This window comes from Lynx rufus, unplaced genomic scaffold (genome assembly GCF_022079265.1).
Source record: "Lynx rufus isolate CCGP_SWC_20201006 ecotype Redwood Valley unplaced genomic scaffold, mLynRuf1.p SCAF_31, whole genome shotgun sequence".
In the NCBI taxonomy this organism is placed as follows: Eukaryota; Metazoa; Chordata; class Mammalia; order Carnivora; family Felidae; genus Lynx; species Lynx rufus.
Genome location: NW_025814847.1, coordinates 2,831,044 through 2,842,175, shown reverse-complemented (window position 1 = coordinate 2,842,175; position 11,132 = coordinate 2,831,044).

Below are 11,132 nucleotides of genomic sequence, written 5' to 3'. Positions count from 1 at the left end.
GCACTCGTGTTTTGACTGCCGCGTCAGGCACCACAGGAAGTGTGGCCCCAGGGAGGCTCCGGTCCAGGGGGAGCTGGCGAGGGCTGTTGAGCAAGGGGAGGGCTACGAGAGGTAACTAATTATAGGGTCTATAAGGCTTTGCTCTTTGAATGTTGGTGGCGTAAGGTAATTCTCAGATTTCTGGAAGGGAAAAATGTGACAGAGGGTGAAAATATCGATAAGTGTCAGCACCTGTCGGAGAGTGAAGGACGGCACGTCAGTCACAGTCATAGTGCCTTGGGTGTATCATGGGGGATACGTCACTTCTGGGGAACCAGGGAGGCTGGACTGGACAGGGGCCTCTGAGAAGTGGTCAGAGCTGAAACCATCACAAAGAGGAAGGAGACCCACATGAGGGCGAGCACTGTTTTCAGCATGTGGCTGGACACCTGCATCTGTGAGAGGCAGCCTGTGCCTGGCCGCGAGGCCCTCTCTGCAGTCAGAGGGTGGGGGTGAGGGTGTGGGCCTAACAGATCCGGACTTGGAAGCTAATCGGGAAGGCACGCTGGGAGGTGACCATGCCGGGGTTCGGGCCGACAGAGCGACCCAAATGTCTTGCAAGATGCAGAGGAGGCCGGGCAATGGGCTGAGAAAAAGTGAGAACAGAAAGGAGCCGTGGCAAAAGGGATGTCTCTGAGGAAGGCCAGGGAAGGCCAGTGTTGGGAAGTTCACGGGATGGGAAGGCACTGGAGACTTAGAATGCGGCGTTTAGGGTCTTAGAGGAGAAGCAGACCTGGGCAACGATGAAACCCGAGCCACAGGACCGGGTGGCAGCGAAGGTGGGAGTTTCGGAGATTGAGGAAAGGTTAGCAGTAAGAGGCTCATCCAGATGGGGACGATGGGCTGGGACACAGGGGGTGGGGAGGCCCAAAGCTGTGTGGACATAGACCGTCATCTGGAGGACATCCATCCACGACACGCCTCAGAGAACAGAAGATGCTCTCCGGGGACGCCATCAAAGGGCGAGCCTCCTGTTCTGCTGGTTTAGCATCAAGGCGAAAGCCCCTCTACGAGTAACGAGCGTGCCCATTACTAGCGGTCTCTGCGAGAGCAGGAAATCGCCTGCCTTGTTCCTCCTCGGCAGCCCAGAGCTTGACACACAATAAGTGATTGTTGACTCTGACCGAATGAATGATTGCATTCCAGCGAACATCACGGAATCTTTAGAACCATCAGGAACCCCATGCCCTTCCCATTATGTCCACGTTGCCTTGTATGGGCATGGCTGGGGGAGAGAGGCCATGGGGTCTCCAGGAGGAAAAACTGGCAGGACATAAGTACTCTGCCACAGGGAGTTTGTGTGATCAAAGGAAGATCTGAAGAGCTAACGAGGCACCAAGTCTATGGAAATCCACCACCATGATGATGGATACATTATTTTTCCAGGAGATTCATCCCACTCAGTCTTTGGAGGACAAGGCTTTCGTGTGCTCCCGTCTTACGTAGGTCTGGCTTCAGGACAGGTGAGACAGAGCCCACCGGTGAGGGTCACTGGGCTGTGCTTTCTGGGAGGAGAAGGTAAGGACTGGCATTCTGACATGGTTGTCAACATGACTGGGGTTGTCTTGGGCTGATTTTCTAAAAGTAATTGATCTAGAAAACAGGATTGGGGTGGGTTCGGCTACTCTTGCCTGTAGACATCTGTAAACACCCGTAAACACCACCACTGACCCCCTCTGTTCCTCTCACGTGTTTATCTGCCTCCCTCCCAGCACAGTGTCCAGGATTGAGAAGGAACTCAAGACCAGGATGCAGGACTTGGGGTTGATGAAGGGTAAGCACAGGCCTCTGGCATTAGGAGTAAAACTGGTCCGTGAGCTTCCCAAAGAGGTAACAAGACCTACGTATGGAAACTGCAGGAAAATAGATTTTTTCAACTCATCATGAAAAAAAATCTAAAGACAGAATGGATTGTTCCGGAGAACATGAACTATCCAAAACTGTAGGTGTCCAGTCACATGGCCTATTAATAGATATTCTGTTATTTATGGTTTGTTGATCATTATTTTTTAAAATTTTGTAATATTTTTTTACATATTTTTGAGAGACAGAGACAGACAGAGCATGAGCAGGGGAGGGGCAGAGAGAGAGGGAGACACAGAATCCGAAGCAGGCCCCAGGCTCCCAGCTGTCAGCACAGAGCTCGACGTGGGGCTCGAACTCACGGACCGCGAGATCATGACCTGAGGTGAAGTTGGACGCTCGACCAACGGAGCCACCCAGGCACTCCTATGGTTTGTTAATCATTATTAATGATTTTTTGGTCACTAAGTCTCAGACTTAGTGACATTCTCATCAGGGTCAGGAAAAAGATCCCGAAAGTTTCTTTAAAAACTAGCAGCAACCTGTCAGTCTGGGGGCCTGTGTGCATGCTGAGGGACAGACAGGGCATCTGGGCTGTGGCCTCCCTCAGGAGGACAGTGAAGCTGTGAGCTGTGGTGGCCTGAAAAGAGGCCTTCAGGCACCTGAAAAGAGAAATCCAAGAGAGAAGGACCAGGGATGACAGTCAGAAGAGTGCGGTCACAGAGAGAAACCTTGTAAGCTGGGCTGTCCCATCTGTATCCTGCCTGACTGTCCCTGTCCAGGTCCAGAAACCTGGTCCTGGCTGTCCCGATGTCCCTGATGTGCTGTCCGATGTCCCTGGTGTGCTCTGCCCTAGAACTTGAGCCAATGCTCTTCTCGACTTGCCTGGAACCGTCCTCACAAGGAGGCTGCACGGCGTAGAGGCTAAAGCATGTGATTTGGAGGCAGGTGGACCTCAGTATCCTGTTGGCTCTTCAGATCTTCCTTTGACCACACAAACTCCATGTGGACAGAGTACTTATGCCCTGCCGGTTTTTCCTCCTGGAGGCCCCATGGCCTCTCTTCCCCAGCCCATACCAGGCAACGTGGACAAAATAGGCAAGACACGGTGTTCCTGATCATTCTAACTCAGTCAGTTAATAGCTACGTGACCTTGAGCAAGCCACTTTGGCCCTTTGCAAGTAGCTTCATTGGCTAGGATTTATATCTTTTTTGCTAGAAGGATCAGTTTTCGTTTCTGCCTTTTATTGAACAAATATTTAGCTAATTTAATCTTGCTTAATCCGCTTTTGCGTTCCTCTTTTAAATGGGAAATAAAAAATGACAGCAAAGCAAGCAGCCGATGGGGTGACACCTCAGATAAGCACCGAGCAGGGAAGGCCGGTTCACTTCCTGGCACGAAGTAGCCTTAATTGGCTCTTTTCTGCCCCACAACTTGTTCCCTGAACATCTCCGATCCTAAACCTAAGTTCCTATGAAAGACAGACATTCCCATGTTAAAAAGCCCCTTGTCTGGTAGCCCGAGAATAAATATTCCAGGACAGGGCCAGGGGAAGAGGGCAAGAGGAGTTGTCCAACGAGCCAGCCCTGGACCAGGAAGTGTCCCCAGGGTTACTGGACGTCACCACACTCTGCTGCCTCTCCCCCCCCCACCCCCGCCGCCAAGGCCATTATGGCTCTGTAACAAGTCACGTGCACAGTTTACTGTGCTTCCCACTTGGCTGTCAGATGCCAATTCTTCCTCCCCCAGAAGATGAAGATCATCCTTCATCTGTGTGACCAAGAGAACTATTTCTGCTCCATTCATGCCAGTTGTCTCCTCTCTGGGGTCTACGGATCCTCTTCTGGGAGTCCACACTATGCCCGGCCCATGAGATCTGGGTGGGGCGTCAGTTTGCTTTGTTTCTTACTCTCTAATTATTTTCTGGAGCACGTCACTTGTTCGCGAAAAGAGGGTGTGAATGAAATGAAGACTTGATGGTGTTCTGGGGGAGGGCTAAGAGCACGGGGAAGGAGAAGAAGGACCAGAAGAGCAGACTGCAGACATTCTCTGTCACCACCCTCTCCCAGAGCGGGTAATACAATATTATTTAATTTTGAACAACAGTGGTGAGAGTGGGCATCCCTGTCGTGTTCCTGACCTTGGGGGAAAAGCTCTCAGTTTTTCCCCATTGAGGACGATATTAGCGGTGGGCTTTTCATAAATGGCTTTTATGATGTTTGAGTATGTTCCTTCTACCCCTTGAGGGTTTTTACCAAGAAAGGATGCTGTATTTTGTCAAATGCTTTCTCTGCATCCTTTGAAAGATCATATGGTTCTTATGTTTTTTTTAATTAATGTGACAAAAAAAAAAAAAGAAAATCTTGCCATTTGCAGCAACGTGGATGGAACTAGAGTGTATTATACTAAGCGAAATAAGTTAGAGAAAGAAAAGTAACAAAAGATTTCACTCATATGTGGGATTTAAGAAACACAGCAGATGAACATCAGGGAAGGGAAGGAAAAAGAAGATAAAAACAGAGAGGGAGACAAGCCATAAGACACTCTTACATACGGAGAACAAACTGAGGGTTGATGGAGGGAGGTGGGTGGGGGGATGGGCTAAGTGGGTGATGGGCATTAAGGAGGACACTTGTTATGAGCACTGGGTGTCGTATGTAAGTGATGAATCACCGGGTTCTACTCTTAAAACCAATACTACTCTGTACGTTTATTAACTTGAATTTAAATAAATATATTTTTTAAAATGCATTTGGGGGAAAATCTTATTAATTTAACTAGAAATGTTCACTGATTATCTCTTGTGCACCAAGCATGTTTGAGACTCTGGAAGGAGGAGGACAGGAGTTAGTGATGAGATAAAGATAAAAATTTATATAAAGATGTCAGTGCCATATAAAAAGGCAGCATATTTTGAATGCTACTGGATAAGCGTAACATTTCTAGGCTAACATTTTAAATTTATAGTTCCTACTATATTCTTGTAATTATTATGCTATTTATCCTTTCTATTTGGTAAATTAATTAATATTTTGATGAATAATTATTTAGAATCATATTAACAATCATTATAAGTAATATAAATTATAATTCATAACAGATTAATATTTTAAATAAATTGATAATTTAATATTAACTGTTGATACCTGAAAATATCAGTAAGTTGTGGGGCGCCTGGGTGGAGCAATCGGTTAAGCGTCCAACTTCGGTTCAGGTCATGATCTCACAGTTCGTGGATTTGAGCCCCGCGTTGGGCTCTGTGCTGACAGCTCAGAGCCTGGAGCCTGCTTTGGAGTCTGTGTGTGTCTCTTTCTCTGCTCCTCCTCTGCTCGTGCACTCTCTCTCTCTCTCTCTTAAAAATAAATAAACATTTAAAAATTAAAAAAAAAAAGAAAATACCAGTAAGTTGTGAAAAATAAGTAAGTTGGGTAAAAACCCCCCATGTATAAATGGAGATAAGGGGAGTAAACTCTATGTAGATGTTTATTAATACAGGTAAACACAGACACAGACACAGATATCTTATATGTCATAGGGGCAGAACCCAGAGTCGGTTTCTTTGAGACCAAGAAGAGAGTCATTGGGAAGAATGAAGCTGTTTAAATGGAACTTATTTGATTTTTATTTTTTGTTGTGTGGGAGTAATGTACATTCTCTAATGTCTCTCATAGTTCCTCTTTAAGATCATTGGTAGTAATACGTCTTGCTCATAAATCTGACTTTTCATATGGTCACTGTTTGGACAGAGGCCCTAAGGTCTGGAAACATGAGTGTTGGAGTGTCCATTCAGGACATGTTCAAAGATTGTGAAACCAGATGACTGGAGTTTGTAAACAGCCCTGAAGTGTTGCTGGTCAAGTTAAATTAAAACCATTTCTAAACATTACCAAGATGGCAACATAGGAGGCTCCTGAATTTCTATCCTTGCAATAATGTGGATGGAACTAGAGTGTGTAGCTAGATGAGAGAAATCCAGAAATGAGTCTAGTGACTCCTACACATTGTACAAGTTAGAAAATACCCACACTAAAATGGGTAGGAAAGGCTGAGACACACTCTCACCACAAACACCACCCATGGCACAGCACCCTTGTTCAGGGTGAACCTCCAACTTCCAGCTTCTCCTTGAGGAGTAATGGGTTTGGACCATACATCTAACACTCCAAATTCTAGGGCTTCTACCCAAGGGATGTGCCCCTGAATCACCGAGCTCTGAGAGACAATGGGGCTGGCATTCCTAAGACCCGCAGGACTATAGCAAACAGAGAGGCAGCTGCTAAATCGGTACACAAGCACCTTCTACTGCTATGTCCTCCCACCCCAGGCTCAGTGCAGAAGGAGGGGCAAAAAAATGCCACCTCTCCAACAAAGTTCAAGATCAGATGGCTTCAAAGGTGGATTCTACTAAACATTTAAAGAAGAGCTAATACCTATTCATCACAAACTATTCCAAAAAATAAAAGAGGGAAAGCTTCCAAATATACTTTATGAGGTCAGCATTACCCTGATACCAAAACCAAAGACACTACCAAAAAAAAAAAAAAAAAAAAAAAAAGAAGAAGAAGAAGAAAGAAAACTGCAGGCAAATATTCCTGATGGGCATAAATGCAAAAATCCTCAAAAAATAAAAATGCAAACCAAATTCAACAATACATTAAAAGGACCAGTCACACGGTGCCTGAGTGGCTCAGTTGGTAAAGTGTCCGACTTCAGCTCAAGTCATGATCTCACCGTTCGAGTTTGAGCCCTGTGTCAGGCTCTGTACTGACAGCTCAGAGCCTGGAGCCTGCTTCTGATTCTGTGTCTCCCTCTCTCTGACCCTCCCCTGTTCATACTCTGTCTCCCTCCCTCCCTCCTTCTCTCTCTCTCTCTCTCAAATAAATAAACATTAAAAAAATTTTTTAAAAAAGGATCAGTCACCATGATCAAGTGGGATTTATTCCCACAATGCAAGGATGGTTCAATATCTGCAAATCCATCAACGTGGTGTATCACATTAATAAAATGAAGGATAAAAAACCATATGATCATGTCAATCGATACAGAAAAAGCATTTGGCAAAATTCAACAACCACTCATAAAACTATCAACATCATAAAAACTATCAACAAAGTGGGTTTAGAAGGAACGCACCTCAAAATAATAAAGGCCATTTATGATGAACCCACAGCTAGTATCATACTCAATGGTGAAAAACTGAGAGATTTTCCTCTAAGATCAAGAAAAACCAAGGATGTCCACTCTTGCAACTTTTATTCATCACAGTACTGGAAATTCCATGGTCCCATGGAGCAATTAGGCAAGAAAATAAATAAATAAATAAATAAATAAATAAATAAATGGCATCCAAACTGGATATAAGAAGTAAAACTGTCACCATTTGCAAATGACATAATACTCTACATAGAAAACCCTAAATATTCCACCAAAAAACTATTAGAACTAATAAATGAATTCAGTAAAGTTGCAGAATACAAAACTAATATACAGAAATCTGTTGTTTCCATACACTAATAACAAAGTAGAAGAAAGAGAAATTAAGAAAACAGTTCCATTTACAACTGTACCAAAAAAAAAAAAAAAAAGCCCTAGGAATAAATTTAACCAAGGAGGTGAAAGACTTATACGCTGAAAACGATAAGACACTGACTGAAGAAACTGAAGAAGACACAAACAATGAAAAGATATTCCATGCTTGTGGATTGGAAGAATTAACTTTTTTAATGTTTATTTTATTTTCGAGAGAGAGAGAGAGAGAGAGAGAGACAGAGCATGAGCGGGGGAGGGGCAGAGAGAGAGGGAGACATAGAATCCAAAGCAGGCTCCAGACTCCAAGCGGTCAGCACATAGCCTGATATGGGGCCTGAACCCACAAAGTGCGAGATCATGACCCGAGCTGAAGTTGACACTTAACCGACTGAGCTACCCAGGTGCCCCTGGAAGAAGTAATATTGTAAATATTTCTATGCTACCCAAAGGAATCTACACATCTAATGCAATCCCTATCAGAATACCAACAGTATTTTTCACATAACTACAACAGAGAATCCTAAAATTTGTATGGAACCACACACAAACACACACAAATCAAAAACCAAAACAATCTTGAGAAGGAAGAAAAAAGCTGGAGCTATCACAATCCTGGATATCAAGTTATACTACAAATCTGTAGTAATCAAAACAGAAAGGTGCTGGCTGAAAATAAACACATAGATCAAGGGAACAGATAAGAACCCAGGAATAAACCCATGCATATATAGTCAATTAATTTTCATCAAGGGCCCAGAGAATACACAACAGGGAAAAAAATAGTCTCTTAAATGGTGTTGGGAAAACTGGACAACCACAGGCAAAAGAATGAAACAAGATGGCTATCTTACACTGTACAAAAAAAAAACTCAAAATGAATTAAACACTTGAATGAAAGACCTGATAAAACTCCAAAAGGAAATAAGCTCCTTGATATTGGTGACTTCTCGCCTCTGATGTGTGTCAGATGTCAGTATTCTCCATCCAACTGTCTACAGCCACACGGCTTTGGGATTCCCCACCCCAACCCCCATCCTATCTCCCTCACCTGGATAAGCCTCTTACTGATAGCCTTTTCTCAATCCCCTAAACCCAACTTCTGAAACTCTCACCTTCACTCCCTCCAAGTCCTATGGCTCAGGCCCCATCGTTACCCAGATCTGCTTCTCTAAAACCTTAAATGCCACCATCTAAACCTCTGAATGCAGCCTCTCTTTCTTGAACTTTCTAACACTTTCCTTTCCTCCAACCCTTATCCCATGACTTGTTTCTATTTCCATTCCTTATCAGCCCATTTCCTGGTCTTCTCTAAGCCTGAACCCATGGTAGGCAACTTGAGTTGCTCCCTCAACCTGACCCCAAAGTTATGGGTATTTGATTATGTGACATCCCATCTTTTGACTGTCTTTGCCTCAACACACCCTCAAGAAGGCAGTAAAGTGAAATCTGAATCTGGACTCTTTTAATCTCAGTGCAAACCCTGATGAAGCCCAAACCTGGCATCTACTCATCATTCCCAGCCTTAAATTGAAGCCACGTGTTTCATGTATACTCAGATCAAGATATCAGTCCTGAAGCAAGAGCATCATTGATATTTCCTACACCTACCTTGGTTATAACTCTACCTCTAAAAATCTCCACAATCTGGGGCGCCTGGGTGGCGCAGTTGGTTAGGCGTCCAACTTCAGCCAGGTCACGATCTCGCGGTCCGTGAGTTCGAGCCCCGCGTCAGGCTCTGGGCTGATGGCTCAGAGCCTGGAGCCTGTTTCCGATTCTGTGTCTCCCTCTCTCTCTGCCCCTCCCCCGTTCATGCTCTGTCTCTCTCTGTCCCAAAAATAAATAAACGTTGAAAAAAAAATTAAAAAAAAAAAATAAAAAAAATAAATAAAAATCTCCACAATGTAATCCTTACTTTATTATTCAACTTGACCTGAATCACACTGAAAAATTAAAAAACATTCTCACATCTGCAGTGATCCTTAAGTTGTCAAAGCATAAAAGTGAGTTTATTTTAATACTGGATTCATTCAATCCAAAGTCACATGGAAAACTTGCTAATGATCTTATCATCAATATCTCCTAGAATATATTTTAATGACAATCCAAATACTAATCTTAATTAACATGCCACATACAGACACCAAAGTGATTTCCAGATGCTTCCAATTCAATTAGATTTATAACCAGGTATACTGAATAAACATATAATAAGTCATAAACTAAAGTGTACGACAATAATAATTTTCTCATAAGTTTTATCAGTTTAATTTCCATCTCTAGTCTCCATTCTGCCTCCTGCCAAATAAATCAATCGACTTCAGTCTTGCTAACTCAGGTTAATTTCAGCTCTATCAGAGTTTTCTCATTTGACCCAATGTTTCCCCCTGCCACTTATCCCTGAGAAGGATTCCAGGATCAGGCGTGTGTAGGATCCAGTGCAGAAAGGCACATGTTGGGGATCTGGTTCTCAATAGACACTTTCTATCCATGTAGATATCTGGACTGTGCCATTTGGCCTTCAAGCAAGATCATCCCTCCATGTTGGTGTCTCTCAAGGTTTCCAGTCATCATTACATGCACTTCCCCTCCTCGTCTCCAATGTAGCCCCTTCAGGACACTTGGTAGGCTGCCTCAGGCTTACTAAATACAAGCTCCTTAGGAGAAAGGATGCCATCTATCTTGTTCACCATTGTTCTCACTGTGTAGAATAATACCTGAAATATAATACCTGCTCAATAAATGTTTGCTGATGGACAGACTCTTTGTTTCTTGGTTCCCCACCCAGCCATCTCTAGCCTACTTCTATGCCTTGGTGGAATGGAGAATTTCTGTCAGCCTATTGTTGCCTAGAGCTCTGACCACGAAGCAGACATGAGTCTTGACTTTCCCACAACTTATCTGGAAGTGAGGAGTCTACCACATACAACTATGTCCTCACTGAATTCCCTAAAACAGATGTTGGGTATCACAAGTCATGACACTGCTGAACCCCGACAAATTAGGTCTCTGCTGTCTTTCAATATCCATTTTGGCAAGGTAGCACTTTCAAACCATACAGAAATTCAGAAGTACTGAACAGTAACCCAGGCCTTACTGACTGTCTCTTGAGGAGGTGACCAGTGTGGGTGATGGATATTGCAACACAGAGCACACAAAAAACTTCCAGAATTCTCCCCAGAGATCTCTCTTGACAGAGTTCACCATAGCATCTGCTCACCCAAGCTCTTTTGTTTGCTTCCCCATCTCCAGTTTTCTGATCTCACTCTAGACTTCTATCCCAATCTCCTTACTTCTCTGACCCCTCCTCTCGCCTTCTAGAACTTTCTTCTTGATCTTATCTTTGGGTACCTTCAAGCCTCCTTTCTTCATTAGAAAGACCCTAGAAGCTCTGACCTGAGTTCCAGAAGCCAGCATGTAAGATATGCTGCTTACAGCCATATGTTGTGTAAGTATCTATGTGTATTGTGTTCCTACCACATAACACTGTGAAGAGGGTTTGGAATATAATCAGTTAGGTCCAACCTAATGGCAAAGAGACCTGATGGGGGACGGGTGGGCGGAGGATCATAGGCTCAAACCAGGCTTGAAATTTTGTCAGGTTGTAATTTGCATCAGGGACAATGAGCAAGAAAGAGTCTCTAGGAGAGACTTGAAGTCTCTACTGGCATGGAGACTATAAAACAGAGGTCAACTTCTTTGTCACAGTTTTGAAAGAAGTCACCCTAGAGGTCTGCAACCTCGGATGTCCTACACGCACGGT